This window comes from Oncorhynchus masou, chromosome 23, assembly GCF_036934945.1.
Source record: "Oncorhynchus masou masou isolate Uvic2021 chromosome 23, UVic_Omas_1.1, whole genome shotgun sequence".
Taxonomy (NCBI): Eukaryota; Metazoa; Chordata; class Actinopteri; order Salmoniformes; family Salmonidae; genus Oncorhynchus; species Oncorhynchus masou.
The window spans coordinates 21440775-21465535 of NC_088234.1; the positions used below are offsets into that span (position 1 = coordinate 21440775).

Genomic DNA, 24761 nt, shown 5'->3' on the forward strand with positions numbered 1-24761 from the left:
CAGACAGACAGAAACCACCGGTATAAGTACCCAGGAGAGAATGGGGAGATGGGCGACACCTGGAGGGGGGTAGAGACGAGGACAAGTGAAACAGATCAGGGCGTGACAAGCATAGGTAGCAGCTCTATAGAGATGGAATGAAATAATAAAACAATTGTAATATACACAACAACTGAAATATTTTATTGAAGTGAATAAATGATGGTTAATAAGTGATAAGCAGTAATGGACAGTCACTACCATCATGGGACCTTTATTAATTGTTTTATTCTGTGCTGTTACAGCCTTCAACCCAAATACTCTGAAACCGAAATCAAAAAGCACTGATCGCTCAGCACTAGTTTGTATATACACATTGAAGTCCGGTCAAGGGATGTGGGACATGGGGAGTATCTGTGTTCGCTATTGATGGGGAACTGTTGAGGTTGATGAGGACGCTAAAGGTGAGGTGAGTGGGACTTGATCTGTGTGTGTGTGTGTGTGTGTGTGTGTGTGTGTGGACGTGTTTCACTATACTTGTGGGGACTAGAATTGTAAACAAACAAAGTTGACCAACTGGGGACATTTTGTTAGTCCCCACAAGGTCAAATGCTATCTCTAGGGGGTTTAGGGTTAAGGTTAGAATTAGTGTTAGGATTACAATTAGGGTTAGGAACTAGCATTAGTTTTAGGGTTAAGGTTAGGTATTAAGGTTAGGGAAAACAGTATTTTGGATGGGTCCCCCCACAAGGTTAGTTGTACAAGACTGTGTGTCTATGTGAACAAATAAACACCAGTACTAAAGCTCCCATCTGCTGGAGTTTGACTTCTCCTCTGACTTTCCAGACACCTGGAAAAGTACTCTCTCTCTCTCACTGTCATTGTAGCCAAAGACCCCTGAGGCATGTTGTAGTGACGGTTTATGTACGGTGATGGTGTTTGGAGTGTCCAGCGCCAGATTGATTGCCTAACCCCTTTCTTCGTTCCTTTGTGTGTTTCTCTCTCTCTCTCAGGCTGTGGTTTACTATGGTTTACTATGCGGTCTACTATGTTGTTTACCGTGTGTGTGACAGAAAAATGAGTGGGGGAGGGGAGGAGGGAGAATCACTGTGCACCAGCTGAAAGGGAAGTAGTTGACCTAGTTGGTCTCCTCTCCACTAACTCCCTCGACAGAAGTACAAAGACCCTCTGCTCCAGCTGTGCTGCCTTTAATGGAATTATAAATGAGTGCCAGGTGGGACACACACACACACACACACACACACACACACACACAGCTGTACACGTTGGCTGAGTCCTTCCCTCCCTTGAAGTTCTCCCAATGTCTTTGGTCACTGACGAGTAGCCACTGCAGAATGGGTAGTTCCATGCCACAGGCTGCCTCTGCATGAAACTGCTCTGAGGCCCAGGAGTTTATTACTGTAACATAGAGATGATGACATATTATTCAAAATGGGCTTATCCTATATACCTATTACCATTATCAGTCCATTATTACGCTAGCTTCTGCTGAGCCTTGCACTATTGTTAGAATTAACGATTGGCTTTGCCTAGTTGCTTCTCCTTGCCTGAGTTGCTTTGTCCCGGACGGACTCACATGTCTTAGTTCTTGTATAGTGGGTTTTTGTAGTGTTTATTTTATCTGATAATTCCTCAGAATATAGGATTTGAAATCATCCACTTCTATGAAACTCTCAACAGGATGTAGTGACTTTACGGCAGATATGTGGTGGAGGTGGAGCCGCCATCTTTGTTTTGTGGTTGTGTTGCCTTGGTAACAAGTCAGACTGAGTCACTCCTCAATGGCTGATGAAGTTACAACTCCTGCTATAACTTGTGCCATGCTGCTAAGGGTCACTCACTGCAGCAAGCAACGTAAAGTCAAACGAGAAACAGTAGCCAGGAACTTAGACTCAAAGGTTAAAAGGTTATAAGGCATTTTTCAAACCCTGTCCGGTGCCTAACCCTCCCGCAGAGGACTCCTCTGTAGGGGGCCATGTAACATTGCAACCTCTGGGGCCAGAGTGTGGGACATTACCCCTAAAGGACATTCTGTTGAACTAGATTACTGTGCCCTGTGTTCAGTGGTAACAGAAGATATGTTTTAAACTCTCCTCCAGTCCAGCCTTCACCCTAATATTTATTTGTTCTTTCCTTTTGTTTGTCATTTGTTTTTCCCTCATCTCTCGCTCTCTCTCTCTCTTCTTTCTTTCTCCCGCTCACTGTCGCTCTCTAGCTCTCTCACCCTCTTCCTGGGGTCCAATACACATACAAATGCTGTTTGTGTGAATGGGCAGGTGAGGGTTTGTGCCTCTGTTTCTGTGTCTGTCCGAATGTACAGCGCCAGTCAAAAGTTTAGACAAACCTACTTATTCAAGGGTTTCGCTTTATTTTTTACTATTTTCTACATTGCAGAATGATAGTGAATAAATCAAAACGAGCATATGGAACCAAAAAGTGTTAAAGAAATCTAAATCTATTTTATATTTCAGATTCTTCAAAATAGCCACCCTTTGCCTTGATGACAGCTTTGCACACTCTTGGCATTTTCTCAACCAGATTCACCTGGATTGCTTTTCCAACAGTCTTGAAGGAGTTTCCACATATGCTGAACACTTGTTGGCTAATTTACATTCACTCTGCGGTCCAACTCATCCCAAACCATTTCAATTGGGTTGAGGTTGGGTGATTGTGGAGACCAGGTCATCTGATGCAGCACTCCATCACTCTCCTTCTTGGTCAAATAGAGGTGTGTTGGGTCATTGTCCTGTTGAAAAACAAATGATAGTCCCACTAAGTGCAAACCAGATGGGGCGGTGTAAGTGTGCCTTGAATTCTAAATCAATCATTGACAGTGTAAACAGTAAAGCAACCCCACACCATCACACCACCTCCTCCATGCTTCACGGTGGGAACAACACATGCGGAGATCATACGTTCACCTACTCTGCGTCTCAAAGACACGGCGGGTGGAACCAAAAATCTCAAATTTGGACTCATCAGACCAAAGGACAGTTTCCACTGGTCTAATGTCCATTGCTCGTGTTTCTTGGCCCAAGTAAGTCTCTTCTTCTTATTGGTGTCCTTTAATAGTGGTTTCTTTGCAGCAATTCGACCATGAAGGCCTGATTCACGCCGTCTTCTCTGAACAGTTGATGTTGAGATGCATTTATTTGGGCTGCAATCTGAGGTGCAGTTAACTCTAATGAACATATCATTTGCAGCGGAGGTAACTCTGGGTCTTCCTTTCCTGTGGTGGTCCTCATGAGAGCCAGTTTCATCATAGCGCTTGATGGTTTTTGTGACTGCACTTGAAAAGACTTTCAAAGTGATTGACAATTTCAGTATTGACTAACCTTCATGTCTTAACCTTTTCCCACGTACCAACACATGGGTGTGATCATTCTACAGTGGTCCCTGTAGCATACAATCAAACCGGTGTGATTAAAACGCTTGGTTAGAACGCTTATTTAGAACACCCATTTTCAATTGACGCAACAATTAGCATTTGAGCCAGCCACACTTTTTTTCAGAAACATTTTGCGAAGAACACAGTCCTTACAAAGTTCTATACAGAATGTGAGCAGTTTTATTTTTGGATGAATTAGCTAATAGCAATTACTATTTATAATTAATCACATCACAGGAGAGCTCACCATGGATCGAAATAATTGAGTAAAACACGTTCTAGAAATGAAAAGTAATCCGACGATGGGTCATTTCAGCGCTCCGCCATGTTTGTTTTTTCACAGAAACCAAAGATAATGAGAGGAGACCAGATGAGTTTGGTCTGTTTATAGTATGCATGTTGAAATGGGGTGTGTCGTCTACCATCGTTCCCATCCCACCATTCACCTCCAGAAGGTCTGAAACCCAGAATGCATTGTATGTCAACAAACATGGCTCCACACATAGCTGGAATTAGCTTTGCTTATCATAATCAGTACATACTTCAAGAAAGTATTTTACACACAATGTGTTCATTACTGTCTATGCAAAAATCGGAATGCATGTTTTGTACTTGAAAACGTGAATAAAACAGTAAATATATAAATAATTACCACACAAAACATTTTCTGATAGTGATTCAATGATACAAGTGGCGCGTGCCGGCAGTCAATCATGTAAAATCACACTCCCACTCTGGGCCATTCAGTGTTGTTTATGTATGTAGCTAGTGAGCTAAGCTGAATGTCTTTCAAAAGGAGACAACTTACAAATGTGGAAATTCTGGAGATTTTATAAAATTCTGACAATGAGTCTGAGTATGAAAGTCAGGAATCTGACCGTGACTGTGAGGAGCTGCCCCCTAACCTTGTAACCATTGAGAACCCTGAATCTGAGGACCCTTTGTCCACTGACGAAATCCCGGGTCCCTTTGAAGATGTTGGTGGTGATGGAGGCAGACCGACAGTGGATGAAGTACAGGAGTTCTGTGATCGCTGGAAGGCCGCCAGCCATTTCACCCCTCATGGCCCTGCTGTTTGCGTTGATGTGTCCCACTTTGGAGTGCCCCTTGCCATTTCCATCTGAGGCAGAGTGCTTCAAGTTGTTTCTGACAGATGAGCTGGTGGGAGACATGCTATGCCTTGGAGCTACAGGAGAAGAGAGAGCCAGGATGGAGGGGGAAACTTGCTTAATGGGTGACAACCACAATTAGTGAACTGTATACCTTCCTGGTGCCAGTCCTTCTCATGGGGATAGTAAAGAAGAACTCCCTAAGAGAATACTGGAGCACAGATCCTATGTTTGCAGCTCCCATCTTTGCCACCCTCTTTTCCCAAGACGGCTTCCTAGTTCTGCTGCGATGCCTCCATTTAGTCAACAATGCTACTGCCGACCTAAATGACCCGTTATACTAAATAAGAAATGTTCTTACCAGCCTGACATCAGCATTTGGTAAGGTCTTTGTGCCATACAAGGACCTATGCATTGATGAGTCCCTGATGTTATGGAAAGGTAGGCTGGCCTTCCGTCAATATATTCTCTCCAAAAGGCACAGGTTTGGGATCAATTTCTTTCTCATGTGCGACGTGAAGACAGGATTTGTCCAGGTCATTATAGTTCACACAGGGTCCACCATTGACATCCAATATTATGAGGGGCTTGGGGTGCCCGGGTCCGTGGTGATGACCATGATGGCTCATCATCTCGGCAAGGGACACACTTTGTATGTGGACAATAGGTACAGCAGTCCCTCACTCTTTCAGCATCTGCTCTCCAACAGCACAGGGGCCTGTGGCACAGTCAGGTCGAACAGGAAGAGGATGGCGGCATTTGGATGCAGAGAGGGGATGTGGAGTTCCAGGAGAACGGTCAACAGCTGGCAGTAAAGTGGCAAGCGAGACGTCCATGTCCTCTCCACTGTCCATACAGCAACCATGTCGGCCACAGGGAAGGTGGGACCACCTGACGGGAGAGAGAAAAATCAAACCAGATCAAACCAGTGTTTGACTATAACCTCAAAATGGGGGCAGTGGATAAGGCGGACATGATGAACAGCTTTGTGGAATGCGCTCAGAAAAAGACCAAGTGGTATAATGTCACGAATATTACCGGCGTTGGCTCCCCTTCTGGTTCAGGTGGCGCTCGGCGGTCGTCGTCGCCGGTCTACTAGCTGCCACCGATACTTTGTTCTGTGTTTGTTTGGTTTTGTCTAATTGGTTTCACCTGTTCCTTGTTTGGTTGTTAGGGTGGGGTTATTTAAGTTTGTTTAGCCCGCTTCTGTTTGTGCGGGCTTGTTCTACTGTATTTGTGAGAGGTGTTAGTGTTTTTGTTGGGTTTTTTCGCTATCCTGGTATTTTACCTAAGGGTACTATTTGTTTTAATAGTTACGCCTGTGTTGGGTATATACTATTTTGTTTCTGTTGATTTTTTTGGACATTAAAGCGTGTTTTTTTCCGCATCCTTTGCTCTCTGCGCCTGACTCCACACACATTCACTCATTGTGCGTTACATATAAGTTATTTTTCAATCTGATTGACACTGCTGCCCTCAATGGCCACATAGTTCACCACAAACTAACAGGTGAGGAGATTAACGAACAAGGTATTTTTTGTAATGGGATGTACAGTTCACATGTTGTTTCTCTTTGCTTATTTGATCAGTTTTTACCATAATATGGACTTGGTCTTTTACCAAATAGGGCTATCTTCTGTATACCACCCGTACCTTGTCACAACACTGCTGCTTGGCTCAAATGCATTAAGAAGGCACACCTGTTAATTGAAATGCATTCCAGGTGACTACCTCATGAAGCTGGTTGAGAGAATGCCAAGCGTGTGCAAAGCTTTCGTCAAGGCAAAGGGTGGCAACTTTGAAGAATCTCAAATATTAAATATATTTTGATTTGTTTAACACTTTTTTTTTGCTTACTACATATTTCCATGTTTGTTATTGTGATGTGTTTACTATTATTCCACAATGTAGAAAATAGTAAAACATAAAGAAAATTCCTGGAATGAGTAGGTGTGTCAACTTTTGACTGGTACTGTATTACGGTAACCTGTTTCTGTGTCTGTCTGAATGTGTATGGTAACCTCTGTGTCTTTGACTCTCTGAGTTGTCTATTTGTTTCTGGAGCAGCTTATTTCAATGTTTCTCCCATGTGTGAAGGAGTGGGTGAGGGTGTGTGTACATTATCTTTTGTGTCTCTTGATAACTTGACTGTCTACAGATGTAGGATCCTAATTTGAGCCAGTTTGCTACAGCAGGAAAATAATCCTGCAGCAACTGGATATATGGATTCTAATTCATTTAATTTTCCGTTAGAGAAAGTCACATCTGAAATTTAAAAATGCAAATTACAAACTTCAGAAGCCTTTTTTAACTTTGAATACTCTCCAAGTTAGAAATTACCCCTGCAACAGTGTGATTAAATTAATATCCTACATCTGTCTGTGCGCCTACAGGAGCAGCCTAAGGTAATTGAGCCTTTGGACTATGAGAATGTGGTGTTCCAGAGATAAGCCCAAATCCACAGTGACCCTCAGCGAGACCTCCTGCTGTGTCCTGTCGACGACGTCTCGGTACACACACACACACTCGGAAAAGGGCACATGTAGAGCTAATTAGGGTGTTGCAGCACTGGGAAGAAACACTGCTTGTTTTGTTTGTTAAAATTCCCACAAATATTTTATTAAGAGAACATTTATACAAGTGACACACTCTTTCAAATATGCTTCTAGAAACACTGGATACCAGACCCACATTTGAAGACTTTTATTCCAAAACGCTATATATCAATTTTCATAACTGTTGGTAAATTAGCTTTTATGGTTCAAAGAAATAATGAGAGAGTGGGGGGAAAAAACACAATCTAATCATGGCATGGGGTTGTTCAAGATATGTATTTGTTTAAACTCTATCAATTGATGGTTTCATTTCAGAGAGAGAAAAAAAAATCTGCTTTATAGAGTATCCACTTCACTCTCAGAGAGAAAAGTAGTATTGCTCGGTTTTACACCATCAAATTTAGCAAATAACTACTTAAATTTTATAAAGAAATGTACAAATGATACATTTGTGACATCAATATTTAATTGTATTATTATTCAACACAGTAATATGAGCTCTGTATGTAAATAAAACATTTACATTTGATTTATTTTTTACATTTATTAGATGAACTTATCCAGAGTTAAAGTTAGTGCATTCATCTTTAGATAGCTAGAGACAACCACATATCACAAAAAAAAAACATTTTCATACACATTCAAAATCTATGAATTCAAAATCTAAGAACAGTAATATTTTAACCCCACATTAAGGTGCCCATAAGCAATTATTTCTGGTGGGGGGAAAAATGTGAAAAATTGGTGGATATAGCGTTTTGGAAACAATTGTTACTGCAATGGAACCTGTAGTATGAATATGAGGAAAAATTGCAGAAACGGTGAGTAGTTTAAAACCGCAACATCAGCAAATTCTGGAAGAAGTGGCTCAAGGTGGGAATTTTTATAGATTTCCATTTCTATAAATAATGTTTCCCTTTAAATTACTACTTCAAGTCCTAACACACAGCCTTGCTTCCCCCTGTAAAACCTATTTATGTATTGCTGAAAACAAAGCGAACAAACTACAGTAGTCCAATCCAGTCTAACCAAACTCATTCACAGACATTATTGGGACTCATTCAAATGCAGATTATTGGGACACATTCAAACATGTAGTTCTGCTCAGAAATCATAAAGCAGCATGACTTTCCCCATTCTAAGAGACTGTTCTCAATCATCTCTCTCTCTCTCTCTTGCTCTCTCTCCCTCTCGCTCTCTCTAGGAGTCTCACATGTCTCGTCAGATGAGGACCGTGGTTCCCTCCGTGCCCCAGAATGCAGAAAGCGACGCCAAAAGGCTATTTGCCAAAGAGGTAGTCGTTCAGTCTACCCTAGTACACAACAAATGCCTATAGACTTGACAAGGATATATCGTAACCTGAAGTTAGATCACCTTTCTGTCACTCTCGATTTACCTGCTTCCCTGGTGTTGAACTCTAATGTTGACCTGTTGGGCAGTGCATCAAGACGTACAACATGGACTGGCACGTCATAAACTACAAATACGAAGCCTCCGCTGGTGATTTCCGCATGCTCCCACGGTAAGTCTTCAATAGAAAGCCATCATTAGAAACATGCTTCCAAGGTGCTCTATACCAGGAATAGAACGAAGCCACTGATAGAAAGAAACAGCATAGGACTGACCACGGGGAAGACAGGAAGCAAGAAGTAGATGTGTTGATGATACTCCGTAGACTAGCTTTTGATACATTGAAGATAAATGAGGTTACTGTGAATTTGACAGTAGCTTACAGGCAGCTTGGTGGCAAGTGCAATTCTGTATTTCATATTGCAGTACAACTACTGTTATATAAATATGGTATCAAAGCAAGTACTGTATAATGACACAGTACAATACCGTAAAGTTGACTGTATTATGTTGTAAAAATGTAAATGCTACTATAAATTTGTCGAGGGGAGTATTTTACTGTAATTACATGGGATTGGTGCAAGCAGGTTTACAGCATATTACAAACATTACAGCATTGAAACTGCCACAACTCAAAAACCACATGGAAACTGGAGGTCTTTTTACATCACTGAATAGAGGTCAACCTGCAGAAGACAGTTGGCTACATTTTGGAATGTTGCACTTTGATACAGGGGTCACCAAAGCAAAGAAACGCAAAACTGTTTTGTCAATCACTAAACGATTATCACATTGAAATCAATTGCGCGAGAGGAGGGAGGTGGGGTTGCACGCCCTTTAAAAAACTAACACCGCTCAAAAACCACATGGAATCTGGGAATAATGTGTACATCAATAGTTAGAGGACAATTTTGTACATTTCAATTTTGTACATTTCAATTTTGTACATTTCGTTTTGCATTTTGAGTAGCAAGTGGTCCGCCAACATGGTAATTGTAACGCAAAACTTTTTTGATAACGGGGGGCAAATGATTGGGGTGTAGTGCTGATTAAACTAACACTATTCAAAGGCCACAAGGAAACTTGGAATAACCTATTCATGGTTGGTTAGATGAGATCTCGTAAAAGGCTTCCATCTTTACTTTGGATATTGATTTTGTGAGGCTGCCATCATGGAAAAGGTAACAAACAACTTTTTCTGTTAACTTCAAAAGTGACAACTGTTGGCTGCTATTTAAATGATAGTGTATTGTTGTGTGGCCAGCAACTTTTGTAGCGAGACCACCCCCGATTTATCAGCGCCATTTGAGAAAGAAAAAGCATAGCTGCGTTCTAAGTCCTGCGACCCCAGCGCGTATGACAAAAATCAACAGTACAAAACCAAAGATATTGGTCTGTTTTAAGCAATTGATCTTGTGTCATCGTGTTGACGATCAGCTTTTATACTAACATCACCAATCTGAGGTCAAAAGGATGTGTGATTTCGCCCCCAATTCGACGTGGTCATGGAAAGTAGTGTAATATACATGAATTAGAAATGGCAAAATAATTCAATGTCTTAATTTAGGATGATAGTAAATACAGCAAACGCAACAAAAAAATAATTCTCACTTGTTTAACTATTTAGATAAATGTTTTTCCTAAGCACAATTTAACCAGGTGTTCTAGACTTGAGCATCCATACGGTCTGTGCAGCAGGCTGAACGTTTGACGTCCCTAATTTTAAATTGATGGGCCAATATAACCACCTAGGAGTTCAGTTGGTACAGCATTCTCCCTCATGGGTACAACAAAATATAGCCTCTCACAAGGCCCTGCCTCAAAATATGTTAACGAGCCAGAAACCACAATACCATGCACCCACTACGGTCAAAAGGATTTTGGCGCACCTAAGTTATGATACGGTACTGTATTCTGTGAGGTGGATTTACAGTACAATTCGAAAAACAGCTATTATTTCCCCGCCGACAACATTTTCCCACAATGCACCATCATTTACAGTATGCTGCAGTAAAATGTTGAAAATGCAAACATTGCTGTTGATCCATTGAGGACATAGACTGGCTGTTGGTCCATTGAGGACATGGACTGGCTGTTGGTCCGTTGAGGACATGGACTGGCTGTTGGTCCGTTGAGGATATGGACTGGCTGTTGGTCCGTTGAGGATATGGACTGGCTGTTGGTCCGTTGAGGATATGGACTGGCTGTTGGTCCGTTGAGGATATGGACTGGCAGTTGGTCCGTTGAGGATATGGACTGGCAGTTGGTCCGTTGAGGATATGGACTGGCAGTTGGTCCGTTGAGGATATGGAAATGACCAGAAGCGAGACACAGTAGGAAAGAGTTTATGTATTGAGTGTGTATTCCTGGGTTTCTGACAACACAATCACCCTTTCTCACACATCTCACTCGTGTTTTGACAGGAAAGGCCTGAAGACAGACAAGCTTCCAGCTCACGTGTTTGAAATCGATGAAGACGCTAAAGATGAGGTGAGTGGGACTTGATCTCTCTGTGTGTGTGTATGTGTGTGTGTGTGTGTGTGTGTGTGTGTGTGTGTGTGTGTGTGTGTGTGTGAGAGAGAGAAAAACATTGATTATCAGATGATGTTGAGTGGTCTAGTATTGGCCTAAGGTCTTCTGTGTGGTCAGTTCACTCACGCCTTCTGGCCTTGTTGGCTTGGTGGTGGTCCTGTTTGAAATATCCTTTTGACATAATGGAGTTAATGATACTGTATTGGCTATAACCCCCACCCCCACCCAAAGTATTTAAGAAAATATGCCTACAACGAGAATGCAGTACATCAAATAACAGCAAGGCACAACCCTAACCCCCGACTGTGCCACTATGATATGGGTTTGTGTTGAAAAAGGACATGCAGCTGAGCCCAGTAGTAAGGTCTACAAGCATAGCGTGGTCCCAGATGTCTTGCCTACTTCTATGGTCATTGTCACATTAGGAGGAGGCAAGACTGCACAAACAGATCTGGGACCAGATCCAGACCTCACTGGACTTAGAAGCCCGAGCTCTTCTCCTCTATAAATAGCCCCCCCCCCACCCCCCAAAACCCCAATCCCCCGGTCCACCTCTCAACGGCCCAGCCGGATGTGGATAATCTTAGCATTAAAAAGGTTTGTAATTGAAGGAAAATAAATGGCTGCCAGCCATGGTCCTCTGATGGAGGGAACAGAGGGCACAGAGCCGAAGGCTAGCACTGAATCATTCCAGGGCTATGTCTGTGACAACACCCTATAATAGTGCCTTACTTTTGACCAGCGCTCTATGGGGTAGTGCAGCATGCATCCATCAGCCTTGTCTACTGCCTATTGGCTGACATCAGGAAAATGAAGTGGCCGGAAAGCGAGTGTTATGATTCTGAACGGTCCGATAGATTGCAACAATGACAAGAAGCTGCCATGTGGGGAATCGTAGGTGGCTTGTTTCAGCTTGTCTTGTTATTGATACCATGTCTTGTTTTGAGGTGTTTTGACGGATGTCATGTCTATGCTATATACACAACAGATTTACTAGGATAGATCACCCCAACTAGTAATATACACAACACTTCCTTTATACACAACAGATTTACTAGGATAGATCAGCCCAACTACAATATACACAACACTTCCTCATCACAACAGATTTACTAGGATAGATCAGCCCAACTACTAATATACACAACACTTCCTTTATACACAACAGATTTACTAGGATAGATCAGCCCAACTAGTAATATACACAACACTTCCTTTATACACAACAGATTTACTAGGATAGATCAGCCCAACTACTAATATACACAACACTTCCTTTATACACAACAGATTTACTAGGATAGATCAGCCCAACTAGTAATATACACAACACTTCCTTTATACACAACAGATTTACTTGGATAGATCAGCCCAACTAGTAATATACACAACACTTCCTCATCACAACAGATTTACTAGGATAGATCAGCCCAACTACTAATATACACAACACTTCCTTTATACACAACAGATTTACTAGGATAGATCAGCCCAACTAGTAATATACACAACACTTCCTTTATACACAACAGATTTACTAGGATAGATCAGCCCAACTACTAATATACACAACAGATTTACTAGGATAGATCAGCCCAACTACTAATATACACAACAGATTTACTATGATAGATCAGCCCAACTACAATATACAAAACACTTCCTCATCACAACAGATTTACTAGGATAGATCAGCCCAACTACAATATACAAAACACTTCCTCATCACAACAGATTTACTAGGATAGATCAGCCCAACTACAATATAAAAAACACTTCCTCATCACAACAGATTTACTAGGATAGATCAGCCCAACTACAATATACAAAACACTTCCTCATCACAACAGATTTACTAGGATAGATCAGCCCAACTACAATATAAAACACACTTCCTCATCACAACAGATTTACTAGGATAGATCAGCCCAACTAGTAATATACACAACACTTCCTCATCACAACAGATTTACTAGGATAGATCAGCCCAACTAGTAATATACACAACACTTCCTCATCACAACAGATTTACTAGGATAGATCAGCCCAACTACAATATAAAAAACACTTCCTCATCACAACAGATTTACTAGGATAGATCAGCCCAACTACAATATAAAAAACACTTCCTCATCACAACAGATTTACTAGGATAGATCAGCCCAACTACTAATATACAAAACACTTCCTCATCACAACAGATTTACTAGGATAGATCAGCCCAACTACTAATATACAAAACACTTCCTCATCACAACAGATTTACTAGGATAGATCAGCCCAACTACAATATACAAAACACTTCCTCATCACAACAGATTTACTAGGATAGATCAGTCCAATTACTAATATACACAACACTTCCTCATCACTGTGGATTGTACACAACTGGCGACCAACTGCGGTACTGTGCAGGCCCTTGTTCAGCACTAACATACAGTACCTGATTGAGCTAATACAAAAAGATAACTCAATGCAATGCCACAACAATAGATTTAATAACCAGCCTCCTCTACCTCTGTACACACGCATCGTTCAGCACCAGAAACTAGCCTATACAGCACATGTATCCTAAAGTATGTGAGAGGCTAAAGATGACGTTGCTATTGGATTGAATTAAATCTCTTTACCTCTGGCCCTCAGGTGTTTAAGAGGAGGTATTTCTACCTGTCCCAGCTGCCGGACGGCTCTTAAAACCTCAACTCCTACAAGGATGAGAAGAAGTGCAAGGACACCAAAGGGGTCCATCTACTTGGACTCCTGTATAGATGTCATTCAGGTCATTATCCCATCTGAACATTACCAATAGCATGAAGTGTATCTGCTGTTTTTGTGTTGTTGCTTGCTCCTAATGTTATCGGAATAGATAGTTTGAAAATGTTGTTGTAGAAGTACTCCCTGACTCAGGGCTTTATACAGCTGTAGGATCTTAATTTGAGCCAGTTTGCTACAGCAGGAAAATAATCCTGCAGTGACAGGAAATGTGATTTATTATGTGGATTATAATTGACATTTTTGTAGGGGTTGATCCATTTTATTCATGAGCGTAAATCAAGTCTGAAATGTAAAACTCATACAGTACAAGTTTGCATTTCCTGCTTTGCAGGAACATTCTCAGCAACAAATGAGTGATCAAATTAAGATCCTACATCTGTAGATTGACCATTTGCTTACAGAGGCGCACACCATGTGCTCTGGGCTTTGTGTAGACCAACATGTCTAGATATATTGTCTTGCTTGTCCTAGACGCTAGACTTCCTTTCTTCCTGCCAGCCATAAAAGGACGTCTGTGATAGTCAAATATATAAATCTATGCTAATACAATGAATAGGTCATCTAAAGAGGCAAAGACGACAGCAGCACACTCAGAATCAGGCTTGTAACACAACAATAGTTGCTGAGAAAGAGATCCTTAAAAAACATGAAATATTTAGCTATTTTTAATGCTGGAACACAGTGCTGGAACAACACTAGAAAAATGCTGTCTCGGGAAAGTATAAGGAATTTTGCTGGTTTTGTGTTTCAACATCCCAGTAAAAGGGAACTCCTTTGGGATCGGAAAACCACCACTGTGACCACATGAACAAGTCCGTTTTCAGCTCTCGCAACACTCGTGAAAGTTAGTTCAGGATCCCTCTCCTCCACCTTTGCCATCCTTCAGGAACTGATTGGATTTTTTGGAACTGCATTCCAGTCTCCGGTCAGTTAAAAAATGGGTGCTTGCATTTTTTTCTCCTAATAAATGAGAGAAACCTCTGAGTGTTGGCACTGTGTGGTACAGTAGACTGGAGAGGCTGCCAGGAAGCTTTCCATTGGTTAAAAGTATTTAGGAGCTATGAGTGTTTTTAGATTACTTTGTTTAGATGCCTACAACCAAACTTCAATATTTTCACCCCAGTGCCCTAAAATACGTCGTAACGGCTTTGAGCTAAAGATGCAGGAGCGCTTCAGCCACTTCCTGGCTGCGGACAGCGAGGCGGAGATGGAGGAGTGGGTGATCACCCTGAAACAGGCCCTGCAGAGCAGCACCGAGCACTTATAATGCACATACACACTCTGATATACACACAGTGTACGCTGTACTCTCCTACTCCTACACACTTGTTACAAACAGACCTGTTATTTAGCTACTCCGCTCCTGTCATTATTCTCATAGCGCAGTTTCACCTGTCTTTCAACGCGGTAATCTCTAGGAGATTCAAATCCCTGCTACTGACCTGTAAACACACTGAAAAACCTTAACAGTCAATTACAGAATGATACACAGTTGGTACTAGAACGCAGCACTGTTTCACTTGTTTTCTCCAGTCATTTGACTTGACTCAAACTCAGTTCCCCTTTCACAATTCTTTGGAATTGTGTGTTGACATAGAAGGAAGTTGTTGTGAACTTTTGAACTGAGCGTATTACGGCTGTTACAATAGTGGAGTAATGCCAACATTATGCAGCTGTGTGTGTGTGTGTGTAAGTGCGTTGGAGGACTTTCACAGTTGGGGGAATTTATTTTCCAATTAGGAAATTGTCCTTTTGAAAACAATACGTTCTCATATGCCCCTGAAATGCAGAGAGATTTGGAAGGCTTGTGCAGCAGAAAGCGGTGGGAGTCAGCCTGGCTATTCTCCAGTTTCCCCTGCAACACAGTGAAGGGAGTTAGAAAGACACCAGAGTTAGTACGAAATGCTGCATTTAAAAAGGAAATGCCTCCCTTCCCTCAGCTCATTAGGACATTGCTCAACTCGGAAGAGTGGAACATTAAAGTACACTCATCCAAGGTTTTTGTGCAGATAGCCAAGTACATAACTCTCGGAGTATCAGATATCACATAACTTCCACTAATATCAGATGTCATTATCCGAATCGTACAGTAGGCTATATGGTAAGTACTCCTTTCGACTGACACCTCTCTCGCCCAATCAGATGAGGACAGCAGCAGCCAGGGGAAGGGCGAGAGCCTATTGGAGAGTCTGGGGAGGAGCCTACACCCTGAACTCATAAAGGTCAGTGTTATCAGAGTAGAGATGTGCTGCAAGGCTACTGTCAGCTATGCTTATAGCTGCTTATATATTTAAAAAAGATCCGTATGAATGTATCATTTTTGCCTTATTTTTGTACTAAGCACCAGGGCCCGTATTCACAAAAGGAGATAATCTATGATCAGGTTTTGCCGTATAAGAAGGGAGACCTGATCTAAGATCGGCACTCCTACTCTGAGAAGCTTGATGAATGCGGGCCTTGATAAATAATCAATGTTTGGCACTCCACTAAGACATAGTCTCCAGTGCTAATAGATTCGGTCTGGTGTGTGTTGGTAGTGTGTTTTGGTCTGACTTGCTCTCTTCACCTCTGGTTTCATTAGTGGCTGTGCGGTATTGTAGTAGTAGTGAATATGGATTACCCCTCATCTACTACACACAAGGTTGTGAACCTAGCCCAGTACATGGTGGAAAATGTTTTATAGGGTTATTCAGACTCAGAGCACCCAGATGTAGGATCTTTAATTTGAGTTAGTTTGCTACAGCTGGAAAGCAAACAACTATTCTGCAGCAACAGGAAATGTGGATTATAATTAATGGACATTTTTGTAGGGGTTGATACGTTTTTTTCACGAGGGAAAATCAAGTCTGAAATGTCAGTGGAAGTGACAAACTTCAGAAGCCTTTTTAAATGTCCCGCAACAGATCAAATGAAGGTCCTGCATCTGTATCCTGTTTCTCTTGGACAAAAAAAGTAAAGCCCTCTTAAATAGTTCTATTCAAATGCTCTATGTGTAAGCAGTAATGATCATTGATAAGGCACGTGTACAAGAGAATTCATTCTCTAGTCAGTTAGAGAAACACAATACCTCCACCTGACATATATAGGCTATATTATGTCTAGTCATTTATGTGACGCTCACTGAGCTTTGATACTGTTACACTATCAGGGAACCACAGTTTACAAGCTCCCTTTTATCTGTAGCAGGTCCCTAATGTATAGTACATCCTGTAACCCTGGACATAACGGTACAGTATCTTTATCCCATAGAGACCTCACTGCTTTAATGTATCTATAAACCCAGAGCAGCACATGGAGAACAAAGAGAGCTGTAATCTCTGTGTGATGAGGCTTTTTTAACTGGCTCCTTTGAGATGTCGCAGCTCTCCCCTTCATAGAGGACCTGGTTATCTCTACGGTCTGTCTGGGGCTGGATGGTGTGAGAGGAGGAGAGTAAATGAGAGGGGGATTTAGGACAAGAGAGGGGGGTGGTGTAGTTCTCTGACGAGCTTAGCTGTGACCTGAAGCTGTTATTTCTTTCTTCTTTTTCTTCTTCTGTCTCTCTGTAGTATGCTAGGGAAACAGACCAGCTCAATAAACTCAACAGGAATGAAGGGAGACTTAAGCTGTTCTCTCTGGACCCTGAAACACAGATGAGCACGGTCTGTTTTACTCTATTCATTTCCAATAGGACTGGCGCCGATAGATAGGGCAGCCGTGCATCTCGTCACTAGGCAACTTTTATACGTGTTATTTCTTACATTATTAGCCCAGAACATTTTTTGTGTTATTACATACAGCCAGTAAGGGCTTTTGAATATCAGAGCCGCCATAACTCACCAGCATTACGACCAGGAATACGACTTTCCTGAATCGGTTCCTTTGTTCGTACCCCCCAGAGCAATTGAACTGATTCCAGAGGCTGATCGAAAACACCACCGGCGAAGAAGAGATATTCAGAGTGGACCTCTAGTCCGACTCAGGAGGCGCACAACACCCACCGCTTCCGATTATATTACCTTCCTATAGGCAGAAACTCAAACAGGAAGTACCCATCCTAAGGACTATTCAACGCTGGTCTGATCAATTGGAATCCACACTTCAAGACTGTTTTGATCACCCGTACTGGGATATGTTACGGGTAGCCTCCGAGGATAACATACACTGATACGGTGACTGAGTTTATTTGTCTATTAAGAAGTGTATAGGAGTTCTTGTTCCCACTGTGCCTTTTAAAATCTACCCTAACCAGAAACCAGCATTATCACAAAACTGAAAGGGCGATCCACCGCAATTAACCATGGCAAGGTGACTGTGGATGTGGCCGAATGCAAACAGTTTAGTTATTCCCTCCGCAAGGCAATCAAACAAGTGAAATGTCGGCCGTTTTGAGGATAACACAGTCCCATGATGCGGCTCACTACCAAGGACTATGGGCTCTCCTTCTCTGTGGCTTACGTGAGTAAGACATTTAAGCGTGTTAACCCTTGCAAGGCTGCCGGCCCAGACGGCCTCCCTCGCCGCGTCCTCAGCGCATGTGCTGATCAGCTGGCTGGAGTGTTTATGGACATACTGTATTCAATCTCTCCCTAACCCAGTCTGCTGTCCCCATATGCTTCATGATGGCCACCATTGTTCCTGTACCCAAGAAAGCAAAGGTAACTGAACTAAATGACTATCACCCTGTAGCACTCACTTCTGTCATTATGAAGTGCTTTGAGAGACTAGTCAAGGATCATATCACCTCCACCTTACCTGACACCCTAGACCCACTTCAATTTTCTTACCGTCCCAATAGATCTACAGACTATGCATTCGCCATCACACTGCACACTGACCTAACCCATCTTGGACAAGAGGAATACCTATGTAAGAATGATGTTCATTGACTACAGCTCAGCATTCAACACCATAGTACCCTCCAAGCTCATCATTAAGCTTGAGGCCCTGGGTCTCAACCCCGCCCTGTGCAATTAGGTCCTGGGCTTCCTGATGGGCCGCTCATAGGTGGTGAAGGTAGGAAACAACATCTCCACTTCGCTGATCCTCAACACGGGCTCCACAAGGGTGCGTGCACAGCCCCCTCCTGTACTCCCTGTTCACCCATGTGTGGCAAAGCACGCCTCCAACTCAATCATCAAGTTTGCAGACGACGCAACAGTAGTAGGACTGATTACCAACAATGACGAGACAACCTACAGGGAGGAGGTGAGGGCCCTGGGAGTGCGGTGCCAGGAAAATAACCTCTCACTCAATGTCAACAAAACAAAGGAGCTGATCGTGGACTTCAGGAAACAGCAGAGGGAGCACCCCCCTATCCACATCAACAGCACTGCAGTGGAGAAGCTTCAAGTTCCTCGGCGTACACATCACTGACAAACTGAAATGGTCTACCCACACAGACAGTGTGGTGACGAAGGCTAAAACCCTCACAAACTTTTACCAATGCACAATTGAGAGCATCCTGTTGGACTGTATCACCCCCTGGTACGGCAACTGCACTGCCCGCATTCGCAGGGCACTCAAGAGGGTGGTGCCGTCTGCCCAACGCATCACTGGGGGCAAACTACCTGCCATCCAGGACACCTACAGCACTCTGTCACAGGAAGGCCAAAAAGATCATCAAGGACAACAACCACCCAAGCCACGGCCTGTTCACCCTGCTATCATCTAGAAGGTGAGGTCAGTACAGGTGGCATCAAAGCTGGGACCGAGAGACTGAAAAACAGCTTCGATCTCAAGGCCATCAGACTGTTCAATAGCCATCACTAGCATATTAGAGGCTGCTGCCTTTATACATTTACTTGAAATGACTGACCACTTTAATAATGTTTACATATTTTGCATTACTCATCTCATGTATATACTGTATTCTATTCTACTGTATCTTAGTCTATGCCGCCATTGCTTGCCCAAATATTTATATATTCTTAATTCCATTCCTTGTGTGTATTGTTGTGACATTGTTAGATATTACTGCACTATTGGAGCTAGAAATGCAAGCATTTCGCTACACCCATAATAATATCTGCTAAACACGTGTATGTGACCAATAACATTTGATTTGATTGAATGTTTGAGTCTATTAAAGCAGACCTATGGTATGATGAGTATAGATGTGTACCTGTAGATTAACAATATGTCTGCCAGAAGCTAACCAACATTCCCTCCTTAATCTTTCTTCCTGACCTCCATCTCCTCCTTCCCCTCCACATCCTCCTCTCTCTCCACTCCTTTCTACTTCTTCCTCCCCTCTCCCCTCCAGAGGTTGGACTTCTCGGGTATAGAGCCTGACGTGAAGCCGTTTGAGGAGCGTTTTGGCCGACGCATTGCCGTCAGCCGCCATGACCTTCAGCCTGCAGGGCTGTGTCAGCGAGAGGGGGGACGGGGTTCTCACTGATGTAAGGTCACATAGACACACACCCTTCTGCTCCAGCGTAGGTCACCACTACACCTCGACACTCCGTCTGAGAGAGGGACATTTGTGTGCTACATGAATTATGCATAACAAAGAACAGATACAAAATGAACATCAGGCTTTTCATGTTTCATGCTGTATATTCATCTTATGTTGATATCGTCATTTGATCTAAGTATAAAAAGTATTATCCTAAAATAGTACATATTTTAATGTAAATACTTGTAAATGTAAATACAAATTACACTACAGAGACCTAAGTCATGATCCACATTCACATTTCCTGATGAATGTAGTTAGTTAGCATTCTGCTATGAGTGTGAGATGAATGCAGTGCCTCTTGATGTCAGCCAGCAGTATAGAGAGCACACTAGTGAGTACTCCCTCTCTCCCTCCTTCAGAGTGGATTATTGTAGACATGAAACACAGTGATGAATAACTTCATGCCCACTAGAGCAGTTAAAGAGCTGGGGGGGGAGTTGGGGATGTTGGCTGACCGACATTTGCGTGGTTAGGAAATAGTTCTACTCTCCTCCTCCCATCTTAAACTCAAACATTGATAGGCTTTATGGTTCCTGGAAGAAATGGCCATCATTCAATATGCTTATATCTACATAAGTGCACATACACTCACACACACACACACACACACACGCTCTTTGTTTGTACCTCGTAAATGCACACAGACATGATCTCCCACACACACACACACTCCCTTTCCCATCTACCTCTGTTATCCAGGTGGAGCCGTTCTTCATCAGTCTGGCTCTGTTTGATGTGATCTCCACTGACTTCCATGTGGACCTCAACCCCCCCCCCCCCCCTTGTGCTGATCGACACCCCCCAACTCTCCCCTACACCCGAGGGAGGTGATGGAGGAGGAGGGGTGCATGGAGGAGTGAACAGTGATGCAGGGAATGGGAATGGTCTGCCCATTCTACAGAGTCTCTGCTGCGTTCCCCTACTCAGGTAGGACCATAGTGACCTTACCTGCCCTATACCCTGTGTGTTGGCTTGTGTTGTGTTGAGGTTTGTTTAAACACGCACACACATATGAGTAGGCTAAATCATGCTTGTGTTTCTGTAGAAATTATGGTGGGATCACAGAATCCCAAGATTAGAAATGTAGTCTGTCTCTCCCTTATTTGATATAAATACATTAAGGTGAAATTCTTAATTAGTGAAACTGCCACGACAGTTTGGGATGTTACAACAACATAGGTTACTGCAAACAACGAACACTCCTTTTTTTCCCTCTGACATCATTACAGGTTTGATAGAACAACAAAATGCATACTGCAATTAGTTTTCACCACGCTGCCGGAGGCTTCTCTTCTCTGTTTCTCCTCCCTTTCAACAACAAGACAAAAACAATAACTGTTACATAGACGCAGGGAGCCAGGAAGCAGGTGCAGTTAGTGAGTTTAATGATAACGAACATGGAACGATACAAACCAAGAGAAGCGTCTGACAGAGAAACATTAACAATACTACCTGATGATTGATAAGAGTGCTATACAAAGAGTAAATAATCAAGTGAGTAATGAAGTCCAGGTGTGACTGATGATGAGACGCAGGTGTGCGTAATGATGGTTGCCAGGTGTCCATAAAGATGGGTTGCCAGAGCGGGAGTAGATGTGACGATACAAAGGCGCTGGGGCGAACAGTGGGCTGTTTCACTTAATACAGATTCCATCTTTTAGGTTTTCAGTTGATGAGACAGGGAAGAGTCTCCCCTTTTGAAGACCCTCTGATAAACTCAGTCAGTCGGGGGCTCAACTTACAAGGTCGAGTACACAAGGTGCAATTTCGAAACTTGGTTGTGCATCAGCAGTTTTTCTCTTATGTCAGTCACTTAATTAGCACGTCAGCAAAACACATTTTGATAAGTAAGTTAGTCTAGCGGCCAGCTATCTAAACCTGTGGTAATTACAGTCGATTTAGAGCCCGGGGGGCCCCCATTTGATATTTTCTTCGTCAGTCTCACTCAGGTGTCATGTTAAAAACTGCAAACATTTCTCGCCACCGTGCAGGAAATAAGCTGTAAAACCACGCCACATTGCAAAATTAGTAGAATTACATGATATGAACACTAAAACTGCTGACTCAAGACGGGACGGCCAGGCATCCGTGCGTTTGAGTCCCTTTCTGCGTGATGAAACTTTCTTGCTCCTTTCTGAAACAAGGGAGAGGCTAGTCGAGTGGATTTGGTTCAGTCAGTCATCTTAATTAACCCTTCCCAGCTAGCTAGTTTACTGCTTGTACTTGAGCGAGGAAAAAGTTGTGACTTGCGAGTGTTCAGAATCAGTTATTTTTTTTCATTAATTGTTTCTATTTTTTTGTACTAAAATATAACGTTAGATGTTAATGCCGTAGTGAAGGACACTTTGACACTGTTGTCGGCTTGCAGCACAAACGCTACCCATTGAGTAGTGTAGACTGTATCACGGTGACATCTAGATGGTTACTTCCAATATTACAAGTTATTTATCGCGTAGACTGCTATCCTACTCAACATAAAATCAAGTGGGATGAAACAAATTGGTGATGGTGACCTGGACCAGGCCCAAATCCCTGACATATGATGAAGGAAGAGGCGGCATTATAGAGGCCAGCGTGCGGGATACCTGACAAGACTATGTTGGCGAGTGGACAGACCGCCTCTACCCTCTGGAGAATAAGCTGGACGAGCTCTATTTGAGACTATCCTATCAAAGGGACATGAAGAACTGTACTTTACTATGCTTCTCGGAGTTATGTCTGAACAAGGACATGGGTTTGCTGTGCATCGGCAGGACAGAACGGTAGCATCCGGTAAGCTCCGGGGGGGGTCTCTTTGTTAACAACAGCTGGTGCCCAATCTCTAATATTAAGGAATGTCTCTGGGTTCTGCTCGTTTAAGTTAGGATACCTCATGATAAGCTGTTGTAAGGGGTGCGTACTGGTGGCAGAGAAGTCAGATGCAGGAGAGCAAAAACTGTTTTTCCAACTGCGCAGTTTAATAATAAAAACCACCGGAAAACAGAACTATCAATAAATGGGTACACAACCCTACACACACCAGACATAAGGTGCACAAGCACTTACATGGGAGGAACAGAGGGTTAAATACACAACATGTAATTAATGGAATTGAAAATCACTGTGGATAACATCTAGACCCAGAAACAGAATGAAGAACAGAGCATCAAACAGAATAGAATCAATCAAGACAATGGTCATTCTCACTATCATTGGTCAAACAATGCATTCTGATGACACAAAAAAATGGAACTTGATTAAGCTCTTGCCCAGTTTGTGCGTGTGGACCTAGCAAAGTCTAGCAGGACACCGAGAAATAGATAGTAATCGCAGAAATAGGCTGATTATAGACACGGAAGCCAGCAGATCACAGTGAAATTGAAGTGCTGTTTGGGTGTAGTCCAAGGACAGCCTCCTTCAGCCCTCAGCTCTCTCTACTGCATCGGTCAGTAGCAGCAGCACAACGGTAGTTAAGGTGTGGTACTGGTACAGGTACTGATACTGGCAGGCTCCCATTAGTTAGGTCCCTTATTAATGTCCCATCTCTCTGGTACTGGCATTGGCAGACTTACTTCCGCCAGCTTTAGACATATTTATATTGTGAATTAAGTGTCGTTTTAAGGGTGTCGCCCATGTAACTGTGTTGTGGTAGCAGACATTAGCTAGGCCACGCCGTACTGTCATGAGCCAAGCCACAGCTAGAGCATTTGAATGGAACTCATTATGTCACAGCTGATGTATATTTACTGATCCAAATGTCCCATTCATGTCTCAAGAACTCCACTCTTACTGTGCTGCCACTCCCAGGAATATCATGGTTTTGTGTGTGTGTGTGTGTGTGTTTGTGCTCGCACATGACACTGAGAGCCACGGTTGGCTTCATATCACTGACCCCATAATAGTTTGAGTTCTGTTTTGGGTTTCCTCTATAACTTCTACCACAAACGACAGCCAGCCAGCCACTTCCCTGCCTGAAGTTTAATAGCAATGTTTTCCACCACTAAGGTCTGCATCATGTTTAACAGCCTCATCCTCCTCCCTCCATCTGTCTTCTCCTCTAGGGTATATTAGATACAGTCTTAAACCCACCTCCCTCCATCTGTCTTCTCATCTAGGGTATATTAGATACAGTCTTAAACCCTCCTCCCTCCATCTGTCTTCTCATCTAGGGTAATTAGATACAGTCTTAAACCCTCCTCCCCCCATCTGTCTTCTCATCTAGGGTATATTAGATACAGTCTTAAACCATCATCCCTCCGTCCCTCTCCTCTAGGGTATCTTCTCAGTGACCAACCCCCATGCTGATATTTTCCTGGTGGCCAGAGTGGAGAAGGTCCTACAGAATGGCATTACACACTGTGATGAGCCCTACATCAAGACCTCAGACATCGACAAGGTTTGTCTGAGTGTGGTGCTCGTGTGTCTACGGGTGTGTGCGTGTGTATGTGGTGCGTGTGTGTGTCTGTGCGTGTGTGTGTGTGTCTGTGCGTGTGTGTGTGTGTCTGTGCGTGTGTGTCTGTGCGTGTGTGTCTGTGCGTGTGTGTGTCTGTGCGTGTGTGTGTCTGTTTGCCACTTCAGACGTCAACAAGGTCCTTTCCTTCGTGCCTCTCTCAACCATATTACTGCTATTGCTA

The 24761-nt window shown here is 42.9% G+C and overlaps 1 pseudogene; it reads left to right on the plus strand.

Moving 5' to 3' along the window:
• Positions 1–24761, plus strand: part of LOC135510085 (dedicator of cytokinesis protein 11-like) — a 99781-nt pseudogene that overhangs the window by 5595 nt on the left and 69425 nt on the right.